Source organism: Coenobita brevimanus, chromosome 57 (assembly GCF_032717465.1).
Source record: "Coenobita brevimanus isolate Jiangsu-jjx chromosome 57, ASM3271746v2, whole genome shotgun sequence".
In the NCBI taxonomy this organism is placed as follows: Eukaryota; Metazoa; Arthropoda; class Malacostraca; order Decapoda; family Coenobitidae; genus Coenobita; species Coenobita brevimanus.
In genome coordinates, this window is record NC_137010.1 from 56,214,360 (window position 1) to 56,221,859 (window position 7,500).

The following is a 7,500-nucleotide window of genomic DNA, read 5'->3' on the forward strand; positions in this document are numbered from 1 at the left end:
CATCATCCAATCCTACGTTGCCCCATGAGGAGCGTAGGAGCCCGGGGCTAGGCAGTTGGTCCTGACATTTAAGATGAGAGTGACCAGCCTCACTCATCCCTGAGTGGCATTACATGAGCAATAAACCCCAACCACCCCTTGGATATAAACCTTCACCGGCTCAATCCGATTGGAGCGCCTTAATTACCCACTAAACCACCAGGCGCCAAAATTTGGTTATATGGTTACCACCCAGCGTAATAAATGATTTCCTGGTGTACAGGAAACCATTTGGCTTGTCACTCAGTGTAGAGTCACCCATAGGCAGAGGGAAGAGGAAAGAATGAAGGAAAGAAATACAGAAGAGGGAGTGTAGAGTCACCCGTAGGCAGAAGGAAGAGGAAAGAATGAAGGAAAGAAAGACAGAAGAGGGAGTGTAAAGTCACCCACAGGCAGAAGGAAGAGGAAAGAATGAAGGAAAGAAAGACAGAAGAGGGAGTGTAAAGTCACCCACAGGCAGAAGGAAGAGGAAAGAATGAAGGAAAGAAAGACAGAAGAGGGAGTGTAAAGTCACCCACAGGCAGAAGGAAGAGGAAAGAATGAAGGAAAGAAAGACAGAAGAGGGAGTGTAAAGTCACCCACAGGCAGAAGGAAGAGGAGAGAATGAAGGAAAGAAAGACAGAAGAGGGAGTGTAAAGTCACCCACAGGCAGAAGGACGAGGAAAGAATGAAGGAAAGAAAGACAGAAGAGGGAGTGTAAAGTCACCCACAGGCAGAAGGAAGAGGAAAGAATGAAGGAAAGAAAGACAGAAGAGGGGGTGTAAAGTCACCCACAGGCAGAAGGAAGAGGAAAGAATGAAGGAAAGACAGAAGAGGGAGTGTAAAGTCACCCACAGGCAGAAGGAAGAGGAAAGAATGAAGGAAAGAAAGACAGAAGAGGGAGTGTAAAGTCACCCACAGGCAGAAGGAAGAGGAAAGAATGAAGGAAAGAAAGACAGAAGAGGGAGTGTAGAGTCACCCACAGGCAGAAGGAAGAGGAAAGAATGAAGGAAAGAAAGACAGAAGAGGGAGTGTAGAGTCACCCACAGGCAGAAGGAAGAGGAAAGAATGAAGGAAAGAAAGACAGAAGAGGGAGTGTAGAGTCACCCACAGGCAGAAGGAATAGGAAAGAATGAAGGAAAGAAAGACAGAAGAGGGAGTGTAGAGTCACCCACAGGCAGAAGGAAGAGGAAAGAATGAAGGAAAGACAGAAGATGATGGAAGGAGAGATGGATGGAAGAGAGTAATGATAATAATAATAGTAGTAGTAGTAGTAATAGTAGTAATAACAATATGATAATAAATAATGATAACAATAATAAAAGTAATAATAATAATAGTTGTAGTAGTAGTAGTAGTAGTGGTAATAATAATAATAATAATAATAGTAATAATGCTACTACTACTACTGCTACTACTACTACTAATAATAATAAAAATCCTCTCCATAGCACTTCTTCGTGACTAGCATAATGGTCGGTGTTGCCCATTTTATTCCATGTGTTTAACCCTTTCTATTTTAACCCCTTCAGGCCGATGCTAGTCACGAACAAGTGCTGTAGAAAGGATAATAATGCTTGAATATGATGTTAGTCACGAAGAAGTGCTATGGAAGGGATAATGGTACTTGAATATGATGCTAGTCACGAGGATGTGCTATGGAAAGGATAATAATAATAATAATAATAATAATAATAGCTACTGTACATGAATATGATGCTAGTCACGAAGAAGTGCCACTGAGCCACGTGAAATAGGATAATAATACTCGAATATGATGCTAGTCACGAAGAAGTGCCACTGAGCCACGTGAAATAGGATAATAATACTCGAATATGATGCTAGTCACGAAGAAGTGCCACTGAGCCACGGGAAATAAGCTGCAAAAGGACGAAAATCTGGATCAAATTGACGTGTTGAAAATTAATTAAAAAAAGAAAAACTAATTTATTTTTTTCTTTCATTTCAGGTGAGTTGAGAGGAAGTTTACCTGTTGATTAAGTCCAGGTAAGTGGTGTGTGTGTGTGTGTGTGTGTGTGTGTGGAGAGAGAAGCGGGAAGGGGACGGGGAGAGGAGGAGGAGGACGAGAAGAGAAGGGAAGGGAAGCGAAGAGGAGGTGGAGAGGAGAAAAGAGGAAGAGGAGGGGAGGGAAGTGGAGGAGGAAAGGAAGGAAGAGAGAAGGAAGGGGAGGAGAGAATAATAATAATAAGAATAAGAATCAGGGGAAGAGGAAGAGGAGGAAATAGAGAGGGACGGAAGGAAAAGATGAGAAAAAGAGGGGAAGGAAAGTTCTATCTATCTATCTATTGCCAGACGCCTCAATCCCGTTTGGGGTGGCCACAAACAAATCGCCTCCAAGTCGCCCTGTCCCCCGCCATTTCACTGCCCTGTTCCCAACTCACACCCCCCTCTCTCATATACCTCTGCACCCCATCCCTCCATCTCATCCTCGGCCTCCCCCTCCCTCTTCCCCCCTCCACCTCACTCACATATACTCTCTTCGTCAGTCTTTCACCCTCCATCCTCTCCACATGGCCAAACCACCTCAGTGTGTTCCTCATAACGCTTCCTATCACATCCACATCCACACCACAACACTCCTTTATATCCTCATTCGTCAGCCTGTCTCTCCATGTGACTCCACAGGCTCCTCTTAAATAACTCATTTCCACTGCTCTCACTCTTGACTTGTGTCCTTCCAACAACGTCCAAGCTTCACTTCCGTACGTTAGAGTTGGTATCACAATACTGTCATGTAGTAACTTTTTCACTTCCATGCTCACTTCCCTGTTTCTTATCACTGCTTTCAAAGAACCAGCAACCTTTCTTCCCTGTGGTACCCTTTCAAGCACTTCACCCTCCAAACCTCCATCCTTACTCATCACACTACCCAAGTACTTAAACGTACTCACATTTTCCAATTCCTCACCATCCAACCTCGCTGTACATTCACTGACTTCACCTCTCTCAAAGACCATCACTTTACTCTTCCCTACATTCACCTTTAGATTCCGTTTCTTACACACTCTCTCAAACTCATCCACCAAGCCTTGCAGCTCCCCTTCGTCTTCACTCAGCAACACAGTATCATCTGCAAACAACAGTACAGGGAGTTTCCAAACACTATCCTCTCTCACCAGGGCCACTCCAACATCCACTACCCTACCTTGTACCTCTTTTATTACCCCATCCATGTACAGATTGAACAACCATGGAGACATGACACATCCCTGTTTCAACCCAACTTTCAAAGAAAAATTCACTTAGTTCACCATCCACACGCACTGCAGCCTTAGCACCATCGTACATACTGACACACACACACACACACACACACACACACACACACACACACACACACACACACACACACACACACACACACACACACACACACACACACACACACACACACACACACACACACACACACACACCAAACACGAGCCAAAGATTTAAGTCGCCCCTAAAATCCAATTCAGGACACACGTTTTCTCTCATTCGTCCATCCCAGTTTTCTATGATGGGCGTCGCGCGGGAAACTCACAGAAAATGTCTTTTAAAAAATCTTTATTACTTCTCCATCTAAACTTTTATGGAATTTATGGATTTGTCCGTCTGTCTGTCAAATATTGGTAGTATTTATGATTTATTGGTCGTGTTTTTCAGTGCTTTATGGGATTTATTTGTCGAGTTTTTGCTGTTTCTTTTGTTATTGGTTGTATATTCGCTGTGTTTAAATTTAGTGTTTGTGTATATTGCTGTTTGTTTTATTTATTGATCGTTTTATTGGTTGTATTTTGTTTTTTGTTTAAAAGGTTCGGAGTAAAACAAGGAAGAGGAGAGGGAAAGAAGGAATTTATGGAAGGAAGGAAGGAGTGAAAAAGAAAATGAGGGAAGGAAAGAAGCATACCTGAAGATGAAGGAAGAAGAAAGAGGATTGAGAGAGAGATGAGGAAGTAGAAGGGAGCTAAAGGAAGGAAGGCAGGAAGAAGGAGAAAAAATAAGAAAAGGGAGGGAGGGAGGAAGGCAGACAGACATGGAGATGAAGGAAGGAAGGAGAGAAAGTAAAGGGAAGGGGAAAGAGAATGCGAAGGAAGAGGTATACATGAAGAGGAAGAAGGAAGGAAAGAAGAGGAAATAAGTATAAGAGAAAACGAAAGAAGGAGAAAGGAAAGGAATGAAGGAAGGGAGAAAAAATGGAGGGAAGGAAGATAGGAAGGAGAAGGAGGGAAGTAAGGAAGGAAGGAGGGATGGATGGAAGGAAGGAAGGATGTATGGATGGATGCATGGAAGGAAGAAAGGAAGGAAAGAGAGAGAGGGTAGGAAGGAAGGAAAGCGTTGGAGGGAAGAAGGAAGGAAAAATGGAGGGAAGGAAGAGGGAAAAGGAGTGAGAGAGGAGGAAGGAAGGAAGGACGTGAAGAAGGAAGAAAGGAGGAGGGATAGAGGAAGAGGAAGGAAGGAAAAAAGGAATGGAGGGAATGAATTAGGAAGAAGAGAGAGGGAGAGAGAGGAGGGAAGGAGGGAGAAGAGAGCATTGTGGGTGTGAAATGGGGTGTAAGAGTTGCATTGAGAGAGAGAGAGAGAGAGAGAGGAGGGGGGATTACACAGAACAAGACAGCGTATAATTTTATCTACCTATATCTATCTATCTATCTATCTATCTGTTCTATCTATCTATAGGTGTATATGTCTGTCTGTCTGTCTGTAACCATATGTTTAATACGCAAGGAAATGTATAGATTCTCTCTCTCTCTCTCTCTCTATCTATCTAACTTCCTTCTTACCTGCCTGCCTACCTACCTACCTATCTATCTATCTATGCCTATCTATCTATCTACCTGTCTGTGTATCACTATCTATCCATCCATCCATCTATCTACCTCTGTGTCGCCTTAATCCTTGAAGGGGTGGCCACAAACAAATCGCCTCCATGTCTTCTTTGCTATCAGTCTGCCCTCCCCCCAACTCCATAGCATCTACAGGAATCTCAGTACGTCTTATTACGTTCCTTACATCAGAAAGGTGGACGGTTGTGGGGTGAGGGAGAGAGAGAGAGAGAGAGAGAGACTGACCCCGAGGAGAGATAAATCTGAGAGGATGGAAGAGAGACAGAGAGAGAGAAATCTGAAAGGATGGTAGAGAGAGAGAGAGAAAGGTAGATAGATAGATAGATAGATATGTACACATCCATCCATACATACATACATAGAGAGAGAGAGAGAGTAAAAGGTAGATAGATACGTACACATATACATACATACAGAGACAGACAGACAGACATATACTTACATAGAGAGAGAGAGAGAGAGAGAGAGAGAGAGAGAGAGTGGTAGTGGCAGGTGGAAGGCAAGGAAAAAAGGTAGGCTATCTATTGACAAGATCTGAGTGGCGTGGGTATTGTGTCTGATAGATAGATGGATGGATAGATAGATAGATGGATGGATAGATAGATGGATGGATAGATAGATGGACAGATAGTTGGATGGATGGATAGATAGATAAGTGGATGGATAGATAGACGGATAGATAGATAGATGGATGGATAGATAGATAAATAGATCGATACATATATACATTGGTAGATAGATAGATGTAGATAGATAGATGAATAAAATAAGTGAACAGATAGAAGATATTACCAGTATTTTATTTTGCAGATAGAAAGGCTGGATGACTCTCTCTCTCTCTTTCTCTCTCTCTCTCTCTCTCTCTCTCTCTCTCTCTCTCTCTCTCCATACATAATTACATACCGGCTTATCTCTGTCTATCTATATTTTATATCTACCCGTCTATCTATCTATCTATCTGTCACACCAGCCTTCATTTCCTGGGCTTCCCCTTTCACTTTCATCCTTTCTGATTCATCCTTTTCCCTTGAGCCAATCTCTCTCTCTCTCTCTCTCTCTCTCTCTCTCTCTCTCTCACACACACACACACACACACACACACACACACACACACACACACACACACACACACACACACACACACACTCTCCCTCTCTCTCTCTCTCTCTCTCTCTCTCTCTCACACACACACACACACACACACACACACACACACACACACACACACTCTCTCTCTCTCTCTCTCTCTCTCTCTCTCACACACACACACACACACACACACACACACATACACACACACACACACATACACACGCACACGCACACACTCTCTCTCTCTTTCTCTCTCTCTCACACACACACACACACACACACACACACACACACACACACTTTAATCTCAAACTGAAAATATATATGAAAGAAAATTCAACTTTTCTCATTACCTCATGTTCTTTTAACCTTTGAAAACGACGGCATTATGATTATTATTATTATTATTATTATTATTATTATTATTGTTATTATTATTGTTATTATTATTATTGCTATTATTATAGTTATTGTTATTATTATTGTTTTTATTATTATTATTGTTATTATTATTATTATTATTATTATTATTATTATTATTATTATTGTTATTATTATTATTATTATTATTATTATTGATTCAGAGGAGAGATTGAGACAGTTGGTAGAGGAGTTTGGAAGGGTGTGTGAAAGGAGGAAATTGAAAGTAAATGAGAATAAGAGTAAAGTGATGAAGTGTACGAGGTTGGTAGATGGCAGGGGGATGAATATAGTTTTGAATGGTGAGTTGCTTGAGGAGGTCGATTGTTTTAAATATCTAGGGTCACATGTTGCTGTGGATGGAAGAATAGATGCAGAAGTGAAGTTTAGAATAAATGAAGTAGGAAAGGTGCTGGGAGGAATGAAAAAAGTGTTTAAATGTCGTTCGCTTAGAATGGATGTAAAGAGAAGGCTGTATGAGGGTGTTGTGGTACCGACTGCATTATATGGGGCTGAAACATGGAATATGGGTGTAGCAGAGAGGAAAAGTTTGAATGTAATGGAGATGAGGTATCTGAGGAGTATGTGTGGAGTGACGCGTATGGATCGAGTGAGAAATGATGAAGTGCGAAGGAGAACTGAGTTGTTCGGGAGATGGCTGGTAGAGTTGAGCAGAGGGTGTTGCAATGGTTTGGGCATATGGAGAGAATGGATAATGAGCGATTGGTAAAAAAGATAACTAGATCTGATGTGAGAGGTGTAAGGCTGAGAGGAAGACCACGAATAGGATGGATGGACAGTGTGAAGAGAGCGCTGGATGCCAGAGGGATGTCTGTTGAGCAAGGAAGAGTGGCTGTGCGTGACAGAAATAAATGGAGAGAAATTGTGAATGAATAAGTGATGACGCAGCGCTGAGGGGATATTCTCCCGCATTTGGTCTGAACAGCTAGTCAGGTCAGGTGCGGGTAAGGGGATGGGTCTGTTATGATGTGGCAGGGGTAAACCAGTTCTGCTGTCGGGCCCTGCTGCGGATGTCACTGATTGCATTGCGCAGTTGACCCTTGTGCGGTGTGGTGCGGTGAGGATCTGTCCGTTCTTCCCTTTGGGGCTAAGATGCGAA